This window comes from Protopterus annectens, chromosome 7.part0 (genome assembly GCF_019279795.1).
Source record: "Protopterus annectens isolate FY-2018-M chromosome 7.part0, PAN1.0, whole genome shotgun sequence".
NCBI lineage: Eukaryota > Metazoa > Chordata > Ceratodontiformes > Protopteridae > Protopterus > Protopterus annectens.
This window is the reverse complement of record NC_056739.1, coordinates 222,195,790-222,210,046: the sequence shown is the minus strand read 5'-3', so window position 1 is coordinate 222,210,046 and position 14,257 is coordinate 222,195,790.

Sequence of the window (14,257 nt, the reverse complement as noted above, 5' to 3'; positions counted from 1 at the left end):
AAAATACTTATAAATCAAAGGAAAGTCACTCTTTCACTCTCTGCTGCTTGTAGAACTCTGCAGGACACCACGAGGAGATGTGCTGAGTCGTATACAAGCGCAAAAGCGCGCTAAAGCGGGCTTTATAGCAGGGGATTGAAAAGAGCTAGGAAATGGCCCAAAATGGCCAATAAACTACAAGTTGCTGGGCTGGAACCACTCCTTTAGGGACAAATAGGCTGCTCAGTGCTCCCCACTCCCAATGGTGAACAAAGAAGCTTCCTCTTATCCAAATAAGGATATGGACAACACAGGAACTATGACACAGCCCAGGGATCAGCAAAATCTGAAGACTGGACTATTCTAGTTCAGTAAAGGTGGGAAAACAAGGATATTTTTTTTTTTTGTTTTTTTGCTTCAAACAGACAAAAAGATACAGTAACAAACAGTAAATGCTTTAAATTGGCTAGCGCACTTGAGTGTGTTAGCCTAACCTTTGGGCTTTCGAATACTGGCTAAGGCTCTTGCCACCCCCATAGTGCCTTTTTTAGGCAAAGCCCAAAAGACAAACCCTCCTCCATAGACAATACCAGAAACAAAAAAACTAAGGGTAATGCTACTCAACACCAGAAGTCTAAACCTCAAGATGCATGCACTCGAGGCACTCCTCAGTATGGAGAAAATCGATATCTGTGCAGTAACAGAAACCTGGTTCAAGGCTCCAGAGAGCACCCCAGCACTACCAGGATTCAACTCATACCATTCTTTTCAGCCCCAGAACTCGGACCGGACTACTAAAGGTGGGGGAGTATCCATTTTCATCAAGGATACCCACACCTCCAGGTTAGTGGCATTGCACGAGGCAGCAGAAACCATCCACGTGCAACTAACAGTAGGCAAAACTGCTTTTCAGCTCATAGCCTGCTACAGATCACCCACCTTGTCTCAGGAACCCTACACGGCATTTCTGAGAACACTAGAGAATATGAAGGTCTCACCAAACACAATGATATTGGGGGATTTCAACTACCCAAACATTGACTGGGAAAACTACTCAAGTCCCAACTCTTTTGCCCAATGGTTCCTGGAGTTTATAAACTCAAATGCCATGGAACAACTGGTCACCACTCCCACAAGAGGGGACAACATATTGGACTTGGTCATCACCAACATGGATGCTCAATGTTCCACACCAGAGGTAAATCCCTTGTTGATAAGATCAGAACATAAACTTATCACAATGGACATCCACATCCCAACCCCACCCCCAGCAAAGGAAACAACTGTGAAAAATTTCGCAAAAGCAAACTTTACACTTCTCAACACCGAGGTGGAAAGTTTTAAAGCCCCCGGGCTAATGGAAAATGGTACCCAAACTGCAGAATCCTTTACAAATGCATTCTATGAGCACCTACAGGAATGCATGGATCATGCCATCCCAAGTAAAACAAAGACTCTCTCCTCCAAGAACAGGAGGCCAGTCTGGTGGACCCCGGCCATAAACAAGCAATACAACAGAAGGAGGAAGCTATTACATGACATGGCAAAATCCCATAAAGGGAAGGCATCCTTGATCAGTACCAGTAAGAAACTTCGATCCCTCATAAAATCATCAAAGGCCAGCTTCGAAAGAAAAATCGCCAAAGACTCTAAAGATAATCACAAGGCATTCTTTAGCTATGTCAAAAATCTGGGTGGCAGTGCTCAGATCTGCTCTGAGTTGGTGCATAATGGCACAAAATACACTGAACCCACAGACATTGCCAACATCCTGGCGGACAGGTTCAGTGCAAACTTCACCCCCCTTTCCCCCAAAAAGGCGTGTGTCAATCCCAGAAGAATGCAGTCCCCCAGACATCACAGACACACAGGTGAAAGCAGCCTTCTCCAAAGTAAAAAAACAGAGCATCAGTGGGACCAGATGGTATCCTGGGCTGCGTCTTACATGAGCTCCAAAATGAACTAAACCCTCACATGAATTCACTGTTCCAACTCAGCCTTACCACAGGTTATGTACCCAAAGAATGGCGTACAGCAACAGTGATCCTGCTTCACAAACGTGGCACCAAAACAGATCCCGGGGACTATCGCTCTATAAGCCTGACTAGCCTGGTCTGCAAGGCTATGGAGCGCATCATCATGGATCTCATTAACAAAGACATTGGGAACCTCCAAACATTGGACCCTACCCAATTTGGCTTTGTTAAGGGCAGATCTTGCCTCTTAAACCTAGTTGATTTCTTCAAAACAGTTACCAAAGCCTTAGATGAGGTAAAGGTAGTCCACACAGCCTACCTAGACCTCGCTAAGGCCTTTGACACAATACCCCACTCAGGTATCATAAATAAGCTTACCAGCTTAAAAATCAACCCATACATCACAAGATGGGTTGCAAACAGGCTCAGGGATAGAACTCACATGGTCAGAGTTGCGGGTACCATGTCCGACTCTAAACCAGTCACAAGTGGCATCCCACAGGGATCAGTCCTGGGACCAATCTTGTTCAGTATATACTTCTCTGAGGTACAGACAAACACGGGAGGACTGTGGCTGACCAAGTTCACAGATGACTGCAAACTGGGAGCCATAATCGACTCTCCGGCTGACACAAGCATCCTCCAGAAAGGCCTTACGGAGACTGATACCTGGTGTCAGAACCATGGCCTCAAGCTAAATGCAAAAAAATGTATAGTTATCCCCTTTGGGAAAAACAAAGAGCCCACAAACTACCATATAGGAGGAAATCCACTAATTACGGAAGAAGTAATCAGGGATCTGGGGACCCAAGTAGATAGTAACCTCTCCTTTGACAATCACATTGCCAAAGTGGTTAGAAAGTCCTTCTATATAGCCCGCCTAATCACAAAAGGGTTGACATCTAGATCAAGAGAGGTCATTGTGCCCCTCTACTCATCACTTATCAGGCCCATAATTGAGTTCAATGCCCCATTTGGGATGTACCTTACCAGACACCTGCAACAGCTGGAGAGACCTCAAAAATACCTCACCAAGAGGATTGTGGGCCTCAAACAGTTGCCCTATGCAGCTCGACTAAAGAAACTCCAGCTCTACTCAGTTGCTTACCGCCTACTCAGAGGTGATCTCTGCCTGACATACAAGGCCATGTCCAACCCAGAATTGTTCGACATGCTCCACCTCAAGAAAACCAAATCCAATAGAGCTACACGCTCCAGGGATTTAAACCTTAACACAACAATAAATAGGACATGCTGGAGGGATAGATTTATATCCCAAAGGCTTTCCACACTCTGGAATAGAATCCCAGTCCATGTTAGGCAGAGCCCCTCACTGACCCTCTTCAAGAGAAATCTTGACAAGTGGATGGGTAATCGTAAATTTGCTCCTGGGATCACCTCTATGGCCCTGCTGGACAGAGGCTCAGGAATCTAGTCTAAAAGGGAGGCGAAAGCCAACAAATTCTGGCTAGGCTTATAAATGCCCTAGGGCAGATAGCCCAGTACCTACCTATGAACCTATGAACCTATGAACAACATACTTCACTGGGCCAGTAGAGTGCAATGTTGTCACATATTTTGCAGTTTCACATTTCACAGTATTCTTTACACTCAAGAAACATGCCTGTATTTTACATTTATTATCAAGAAAACATGCCTGTATTTTACATTTATTTACAAATACCAGAATTATATATCAAATTATTATTGACTAGGCTGGCAGCCTTCGCCCATCTCTCCCCAGTCATCGCATCCCCCCACCCCCCGGGGAACTCAAGCACGTTTTTCAAGTGCCCCTTGAGAAACATCACTTGAGAGTGTCAGGTCTATCTGGGTGTACCTCACCCCATTCCTTGTCTTGAGACCCCATCTGCATTGGCATTGCTATTCCCACTGCGGTGCTGCACTGACATCATATGCTTGCAACCCCAGACTCTGTCTTAGCAACTTGGCATTTTGCTGACTGGCTCTATTTAACCATGTTAGAGGGTTGTGATCTGTCATTACAGTGAATTTTCTTCCATACAGATAAGGCTGAAGTTTTTTTTGTAGTGCCCACACTATGGCTGGGCATTCCTTTTCTACTGCTACATAGCATTCCTCCCTGGATTGGAGCCTACGACTGAGATAAACCACTGGGTGCTCTTCTCCCTCTGAAGAAATCTGGCTAAGTACAGCCCCCACCCCATAGTTTGAAGCATCCACCTGCACAACAAAGTCTTTTCTGTAGTCTGGACTGGCTAACACAGGGGGTCCTCCCAAAGCTTCTTTAAGCTTCTGAAATGCCTGCTCACATGCTGGGGTCCACATTACCTTATCTGGCCTGTTCTTCCTTGTCAGGTCTGTGAGGGGAGCAGCTACGGTACTATAATTGGGAACAAACTTTCTGTAGTACCCTGCTATCCTTAAGAATGCCCTTACCTGTTTTTTGGTAACAGGTGCAGGCCATGCCTGAAGAGCTTCCACTTTGGCAGGTTCTGGCCTTATCTTACCAGTCCCCACTCTATATCCTAGGGAGGAGACCTCTGCCATTCCCACCTGACATTTGCTTGGCTTAATGGTCAACCCTGCCCTCTATAGTCTGCCCAGCACCTCCCTGACATGCTGAAGGTGCTCTTGCCAGGAATAGCTGTAGATAGCAATATCATCCATGTAAGCAAGGGCAAACCCTCCTGCTCCTGCTAAGATATGATCTACCAGCCTCTGGAAAGTCACTGGGGCATTCTTCGTCCCAAAGGGCATCTTTGTGAACTCATACAAGCTAAAAGGAGTTACAATGGCTGACTTATCTTTAGCACTGGGAGTCAAGGGCACCTGCCAGTAACCCTTGGTAGGATCAATGGTTGTAAGATACTTAGCAGAACCAAACTGCTCTAGGGCATCATCTGTCCTAGGCATGGCATAACCATCTGACTCTGTGTGACTATTTAATTTCCTGTAATCCACACAAAACATGTTGCTGCCATCCTTCTTTGGTACCAACACCAGTGGTGAAGCCCAGGGACTGTTGGACTCTTGAATCACCTCTAGTTCCAACATCTCCTGTACCTCTTCCCTCAGAGTCTGTTTGACTCTCTCAGGCACCCTATAAGGGGCCTGCCTGATAGGCTTTTGGGGTCCTGTATCCACCTGGTGCTGCACCAGATGGGTGCTCCCTGGTTTCCTGGGGAACATGCCCCCAAACTCCTGCAACACTGCTCGGATTTCTCAAACCTGGGTAGGAGATAGCTGCTGGGACATTGCTACTCCTTCCACCGAGGTGTCAGCCTGAGCCTCGCTGAGGAGATCAGTCACAAGATCTCTCTCTGACTCCTCATGCAATCCACTGCAAATGCTCAGCACAAGGGCCTCCCTATCATGGTAAGGTTTCATCATGTTAACATGGTACAATTTGTGCCCCTGCCATCTGCTTAGCACTTCCACCATGTAGTTAACATCACTTACCTTTCTTGCCACCTTGTAGGGTCCCTCCCAAGCTGCTTGCAGCTTGTTGTGTCTGACAGGAATGAGAACCATCACCTGCTGCCCTACAGTATACTCTCTATTTCAAGCATTCCTGTCATACCACACCTTTTTCTGTTGTTGGGATTCTGCCAGGTTCTCCTGGGCCAGGCCCATGAGTTCCCTGAGCCTTGTCCTGAGTGTTAGGATGTATGCCACAACAGACTCCTTGTGAGACTCACACTCACCCTCCCATTCATCTCAAATTAAATCTAGAGGTCCCCTCACCCAATGCCCATACAGCAACTCAAAAGGTGAAAAACCTGTCTCAAGTCTCTCCTTGTAACCCTTCCCAGCTCCCCTTCCACAGGAAGTCTGGAATCCTCTGACAGTGGTGCTTCACTATCAGCCTGGGTACTACTACTCACATCTATCTTTGGAGTTACCCTGTCCAAGGGAATATCAGTACCCACAAGCAGCTGTGGCTCACATTCAGTCTCACTGCTACAGTGTAGCTCACTCCCTGAAGTAACCACCTCAGCAGTCCTGGCTGTAAGTATGCAGTCTGTCTGGGTCTTCCCCAGGCTACCAGACCCACATGCTTGTCTCCTAGCCTCACTGCATGTAACTTCCTGAGTACATAGTACTGCCTCATCGAAATCCTTCCCTCTCACGACATTTGCAGGATGGTAGTTCCATACTCCTGTTGTCTCAAGACGACCCACTGTTGGCATTTTGTCTTTCCCACTTACTGGCTCCCTCACCTTTTGTTCCCCACCTTGCCTCTGTGGACATCTGTATGCCACATGGCCCCACTGGTTGCATTCAAAACATTTAACCCTAGGTCCTGGATATGTGCCTGGACTAGTGGCTTCCCCTGCTACTGGCGGATTCTGTTGGGGCAGTCTGTGCTGCCTACCATGGGTTCCTTTAGTCCCATGAGCAGTACTGGGGGTCCCTTTCCTGTGCAGGGCTGCCCTGCTTGCTAGGTATAGGTCTCCCTTCTTCTCCAACTCCTCTGAAGTAGCACACTGTCTATCAGCTAACCAGATCTTCATGTCCTCAGACAAAGTGCTAAGGGCTTGTTCCCTTACCAAAAGGTCTGCCAGCCCTTCAAAAGTGGTGACCCATGATCCACTCACCCAGCTATGAAAATAAGTGCTCAGTTCAGCAACATATTCACATACATTTTCATCTGCCTTGCATCTATGCTCACAAAACTTTTTCCTATACATTTCAGGTGTTAGCTTAAAATATTCTAGTAAATGTCTTTTCACAGCAGTATAATCAAAACAGTCAGTGTCATGCATTTTTGCTAAAGAAGTTACAGCTTTACCATGGAGTAAGGGGGTCAGGAACCGTACCCAGAGCCCTTGGTCAACTTCATACTGTTTACATACCCGCTCAAACATATGAATGAAGCTATCAAAATTAACCCCCTTCTTTAAACTGTAGAAGAAATTTACTGACATTTTGTGCTTCTGGGGTCCTGTTACTCCCTTCCCCATTACCTCCATGACCATGGCGAAGAGTCAGTATTTCCCTCTCATGCCTCCTCTGCCATTCATTTTCCTAAGCTTGTAGACAACTCATTTTCTTGGCCGCTTCTAGTTCCATACGCCTGGCTTCCAACTCAAGTCTCTTTAGCTCCAGCTGGATTTTTAAGTCGACTGCAGAAAGGTTGAGCTGTCCATTCTCCAAGGATATTGTATCTCCACTGTCAGTCTGATTGTCCTCCAGGCTGCTGTTTTCTGATGCAGCTGTAACTAAGGCTGTAATCAGGTCTGCTTTAGTCAGGTTTCCATGCACCAGTCCCCTAGCCTGGCACATCTCCACCAGCTGGCTCCTTGTCAGCTTTCCATACTCTTCTGCTGTCATGCTGCCTGCTCATCCTGACTAACACTAAGCTAACAAAAGAAATAAAAGAATTGTGATCTGAACTCTGAGTATACACTGCGTGGCTGTTTTACAGTACAAAACACTTTTAGAGATCACTGTACATAAGCCACAGGAATTCGCTCTACCGACACCACTACAAGCCAGTTAGTGTGTAAAGTAGAGCCCACCACTGCCACCACTTGTGATGACCATACCCTGGCTCAGCAATCAAGGAGCCTCAATCCTCACCACTAACACCAGGGAGGTCATCTCACAGAAGAAAAAAGGATAATTAATACACACAATAAAGTACAATTTCCCTTAAGTGCACACAGAGATCACAGTCAGTCTGGGGCTGGTTGCTCCCTTGCTCACCAGGTCCACAATAAGACTCTCCACTGGCACAACTATAGGGTCCAGGTCTCAGCCTAGCTGGGCAAGCTAAAACCTCCAGTACCCTCTCTGTCCAACCAGTGCTTTGTGTCCCTGTCCAAGTAGCTGACACAACACATACACACTTTGAGATAAGTATTTATACAGCTTCGCAGACACTCCTGGGAAAGGCTGACACAGATTCTTCAGCTGTGCCCCTTTACCCAGACTATACGGTAGTAATTACTGCCACCACCCAACTAATAATATCAGCTGCTAAAAGGCCCTTAAAAGGGTGTCCAATTATTACTGTGCAATATTATTATCCAATGGTAGTATGACTAACAGTCAAGGCTTACTTTAGAGTGGCCTATTACAATAACCTCTATAAATATGCAATGTACTCTAGAGCTTATCTCTACACAAACCAGCCACAGGTAAAAGTCTTTTTAAAATATTTAATAATAAATAATTAAAACACAAGATAAAATTACTACACCACAGCGATATCTACGAGTTCAGAGATCACACACAAACTTAAAATAATACAGTAGGACAGGTCTGATTTAAAAGAAAAATACCTAATTAATCTTTACTAGCTTTAACTATTCCTACAAGAAATCACAGTGCTAAAACTTACATGTGAGCACAAGGCAGAGTGCTGATAAGTTAGATGTCCAAAGTCAAAATGCTCCCAGTCTCTTGTGAGAAATAGTATTTAAACATTACTAACAAACATGTCTCTAAGGCCCTCCCAAATTACATCATTTTTGACACTTAGTCTTTCCCAGTATTCATATTACATCATCTTAACACCTGGTCTGATTTCTCAGGCCACAAACTGCATTATTTAACACCTGCACAGAAACTTACAGCAATAGAAGACATTTCACATGTATATTCTAACAGAAACTAGAGCAATAAAGCACATTCCACATCTAAATTCTGGTCATAAACTTTAGCCTTAAACAATGGGCATGAAACCTTCATCCAGCCACGCTGGAGCTGAATTCTAACATGAAAGGGTCACAACATGCTTCACTGGGCCAGTAGAGTGCAATGTTGTCACATATTTTGCAGTTCCACATTTCACAGTATTCTTTACAATCAAGAGACATACCTGTATTTCACATTTATTATCAAGAAAACATGCCTGTATTTTACATTTATTTGCAAATGCCAGAACTATATATCAAATTCTATTTGACTAGGCTGGCAGCCTTCACCTATCTCGCCCCAATCGTCACAAGTATAAAGAAAAATTTGGTTGAATTTATGTAAAGCATCATTGAGAGGTATGTGGAAAAGGAAGGGCCAGTTAATAGAAGTCAGTCTTTTGCTGAACACATCAGGGTCAAAGTTAGAGAGTCTGCGACATTCTTTGAATTTATGAGATTTGATAAATTGCTAGGAGAATCTTTGAATGCAGGTGGGAAGGTGGACACATGCAATCAGGTAGAGTTTTGGAAATGTGGTATAAGTTTGGGTCAGAAACTAGGATCCTGTTGAGGATAGTGCCAGAATTGTTTGGTTCACTGAAGTGTGCGGGATTGAGGTTAGTTGTGTAATGCCATGGAGATTTATACTGGAGGTAGAGGTGACAGTACATAAGGTTTGTCAATAGATGTTCACATTGCCCAGAATTACAGTTTCGTAAGAGATGTGGTGTTATCCAGGAGATAATCTGTTCAAGAATGGTGATGTTATTGCCTAGGTAATAATAAATGGCAGCTATTGCAAGCTGCTCATCTTTGTTAAGTTTGCAGTTTACTACTAGGAGTTCTGCAGGATGAATGTTGGGGGGTGGGATGGATATAGGGGGTCAAGGTTAGTTGATCAAAGGAGATTGTGGCTGTACCTCCACTTTTTATGTAACCTGTTTAGTTGGAAAATACTGTATCCAGGGGGAAGGATTTCATTGTCAGTGATATGGGGTTTGAGCCATGTTTCAGAGTGGGTTATTAGGTCAGGAGAGTAATGGGCTATAATTGAGTGGAGTTCCCTAACCTTGTTGAGAACACTGGGGATGTTCAAAGAGTATATGTTTAAGTATTTGGAAGAGGGGTAGGGGTGAAGTGAGGGAGGGGGTGAGGAGTAGGTGTGTGTGGGGTGGGAGGTGAAGAGAAGATGTTGTGAGAGGATGATGAGAGGGGGCCAGGGTTTGGCTGAATATCTTCTGATAGGAGTAAAGTTTTGGTAAAATATGTGAGATTATGGATCTTAAAGTTGTATGTACAGTATTTAGGTTTAGTTTTCAGAGAGTGTGCGGGGTTGAGAACTAATGTGAATTTGAGTAAAAGTGAGTTGGTGGGGTGTAATAGAGTCTTATTTAGAGAAGTAGGGTATTTTGGAGTCAGTAAGAGGGTGTGTAAGAGTTGGAGGAAGATGTATAGGAGATAAATTAGTTTTGTAGGAGGAGAGGTGATAGAGTAGCAGAAGAAGAGGAGTGAAGATAAGGATAAAAAGCACAGTAATGGTGGGTGTGAAAGACAGAGACAGAGGATTGTAGCAGGAAAGGTGAGTGTAAGTGTTGAGGTTTAGAAGTATAAGAAAGAAGAGGCTATGGAGAGGATAGGGGTTAGCTGTGAATGATAAGGTGTGGGGGTAATCAGACAAATGAGTAACAAGTGTTAGATACGTTGAGTAAGGGGTGTAGTTTTGTGGAAGGATCTAGGTGAGTAGGTATGATGGGTTGTGTTTTAGTTTGTAAGGTAAGAAGGTGGGGGGAGTGGTATGTAGTGCTTAGATAAAGTATGATAGGTTGCAGTAAAAGGAAGGTGGAGTGGAAGGGAGTGTGATAGTAGTGATTGGAGAGAATGTGATAGGATGGAGTAAGATGGAGTAATGGTGGTGTGACAGGAAGTATTAAGAGTGTGTGTGATGGTAAAGCAAGTTTATCAGTCACAGAAGAAACCAGACTATGAGACTATGGCAGTGCAAGCTAGGGGTTCTGTAGACAGTACAGTTTGGTGATAATGGTAGATGTGTCTGTGCCCCAATAAGTAGACGCAAATACTAGAGGAATAACTGAGATGGATTGCAGTTAGCAGCTAAGCTGAGGACAAAAAAGAGGAGGGCTGGGGCTGGAAGTGGTATCTGTGGTAAGAAAGAGAACAAGCACTGTGTTACGGTGAGAAAAGCAGGATGGATCACCTCCTATTATACTTATTATTTTGAACACCAGTATTTACTTTGGACACCAATAACAGAACAGTAAAGAAAAGGGGCAAGAAGTGAAAGGGGGGGGGACTAGGTAGACCCGGTGATGTGCAGTAGTAGACTATGGGGAAATAGTAGAAAAACAGGTATAACACAGCTATAATTTAAACATACAAACAAGTTTTAACTGGAGCTTGACGGTGAAGAGTCCATTTTGTCAGAGTTGCTGGAAGTCTTGGGGATTGACAGGTTACTTCCTGTATTTTACAAATGAAACAGGCTTAGTTCCTGATAATTAAAAATAAAACATAGTCAGCATACGCACATCACTGGAGATTAAACTGGGACTAAGACTAGAAGGTTTTTAGTTATTTGCAATGCAAGTTATGGAATACTAATGTAATGTTACTTACCTAATGCATGAACAGAGCCAGTTATGTTTAAGGTGAATTTTAGAAAGAGTTTATGTCCTTCTAATCTTACTTCTTTTGGGATAGAGTTCCAAATTTTTGCTACATATACTGAATAGTGTGCTCCCAAACTGGTTATTTGACTTCTGGATTAGAATTTAATTTTTTTTTCACCGATTTTAGAGGCCAAGATCAAAGGTATAACTATGGAGGACAAAGTGTCAGTCACAACTGGAACAAAGTGTTGGGGCGAGGATGCGAGTGAAAGGCAGTACATTACCATCATCCAAAAATGAATGTCAATAATGCATTAGCAGTCGGGGCTGAAGCACTACAGTTTAAAGTAAAGAACATTTTTTTTCCTTCACTTAACTGGAGCCCCAGACCTTTTTTTTCAGTCCTCAACTCTGAGGCCTACTAGAGCTAGGTTGTGCAGGCTATGGAAACTGTCAAAATGGAAGAGAATGTTGTATACAGCCATTACTAGTGACTAATATTATGTTTAAGCTCTTCTCATCCTAATATATGTAATGCCACACAGTACTGTATTTTATTATAAAAATTTGCAGTGAATGTAATATCTTTGTTGTTTGAGAAGCTAAATTCATAGGTTCATAGGTTCATAGGTAGGTACTAGGCTATCAGCCCTAGGGCCTATACAAGCCAGCCAAAAAGGTACCCTGGCTTGTGCCACCCAAGAAAATTATTTTCCTGTGCCACTGTCGAGCAGAGCCACAGAAGTGATCCCCGGGGTGAATTTCCTATTTCCCATCCAATCATCAAGATTTTTCTTGAAGAGTGCTAATGAGGAGCTTTGTTTGATATAGATAGGTAGGTAGTTTATTCCAGAGTATGGGAAGTATCTGGGACAGGAATCTATCTCTCTGGCATGTTCTTTTTATTGTGGTGACAAGGTTTAGGTCCCTAGAGCGTGTATCTCGGATGGATTGGGATTTCTTTAAGTGGAGCATGTCCAACAGCTCCAGGTTTGACATAGCTTTGTATGTTAGGCAGAGATCACCACTGAGTAGGCAATATGTGATGGAGTAAAGCTGGAGGTTTTTGAGACAGTCTGTGTAGGGCATCTGTTTGAGGCCAGTAATCTTCTTTGTGAGGTATTTCTGCCACGTTTCCAGTTGTTGTAGATGTCTTGTGAGGTACATACCAAAAGGGGCAATGTACTCTATAATGGGTCTAATGAGTGATGAGTAGAGGGGAACAATGACCTCTTTTTTCTGGATGAGAAACCTTTTGTGATGACGTGTGCCACGTAGAAGGATTTTCTGACCATTGTGGTGATGTGATTATCAAAGGAGAGACTATTGTCCACCTGTGTCCCAAGGTTTCTTATCACACTTTCGGTGTTAAGTATACTACCGCCTATGTTGTAGTTCATGGACTTTTTGACATTGAGCTTGGGGCCATGGCTTTAACACTAGGCATCTGCCTCAGTGAGGCCCTTTTGTAGGATGTCCACATTGTTAGGAGTTTCAATTATTGCTCCTAGCTTGCAGTCATCTGCGAACTTCATTAGCCAAAGACCTTCTGTGTTAGCCTGTATTTCAGAGAAGTAGATACCAAACAGGAGAGGACACAGGACTAAACCCTGTGGTACTTCATTTGTCACTGGTCTGAAGTCGGATTTGGAGTCTGCTACTTTCACAGTGTGAGTTTTGTCAGTGAGCCAGTTGGCAACCCATCTTGTGACATAGGGATTTATACCTAGTTTAGTGAGTTTATCTATAATTCCAGAGTGGGGAATGGTGTTGAAAGCCTTGGCAAGATGTAGATAGGCTGTGTGAGTCACCTTACCCTCGTTTACGGCTTTGGTGACTGCTTCAAAGAAGTCTATCAGGTTTAGGAGACATGATCTGCCTTTTACAAACCCGAACTGGGTGGGATCCAGAGTTTGGAGATTACCAATGTCTTTGTTTATAAGTTCCATGATGACACATTCCATGGCCTTGCAGACCAGGCTCATCAGGCTAAAGGAGCAGTAGTTCCTGGGGTCCTTGGTGGCACCCCCCTTGTGGAGTGGGATAACCATCACTGTGAGCCATTCAGCAGGAACAAAGCCTGAGGTGAGGCTATGATTGAACATGGTACTTAGGTGGGGTGCCAGTTTGTTCTGTAGTTCATGTAGAACACAGCCTGGGATGTTGTCTGGTCCCATGCTTGCTGTGGTCTTGGCTTTAGAGAGTGTGGTTTTTACCTGTGCAGCCGTGATTACAGTAACTTTGCATTCTTCCGGTATAGTGATGGGCTCTTTAGGGGGTGAGAGGGGTGTAAAGTTAGCACTGAACCTATCTGCCAGGATGTTGGCAATATCAGTTGGGTCTGTATATTTAGTGACATTGTGCTGTAACCCAGAGCAGATCTGAGTGTTGCCATTGGGATTCTTCACATAGCTATAGAATGCTTTGTGGTTGTCTTTAGAATCAGTGGCGATTTTGTTTTTGTAACTAGCTTTGGAGGATTTTATCAGGGATCACAGCTTCTTACTGAGGCTGACCAGGGAGCTCCTCCACTCATGGAATTTTACTCTTTTTTGCAACAATTTCTTCCTTCTATTGTACAGTTTGTTTATGGCAGGGGACCACCAGATTGGCTTCCTTTTTTTGGAGGATAGCGTCTTGGTTCTGTTTGGGATAGCACGATCCATGCACTTGTGTAAGTGCTTATAAAGTACAATTGTGTAGGATTCAGTAGTTGTAACTGTATTGTCCATCTGCATGGGTGTCATGAAGTTCACCACTTCTGTCTTAAGAAGCATGAAGTTGGCTTTGGAGACATTTTTTACTGTTGTTTCCTTAATGGGGGGTGGGGGCACGATGTGGATATCTAGGGTAATTAGCTTATGGTTGGATTGGACCAATGAGGGGTTGACTTCAGGTGTGGAACACCTGTCACTCATGTTGGTAATGACTAGATCTAGGATATTGTTGCCCCTGGTGGGGGTGTGGATAAGTTGATCCAGGGCATTGGAGTTTATGAATTCCAGAAAGCGTTGAGCAAGGAGTTGGTACATGAGTAGTTTTCCCA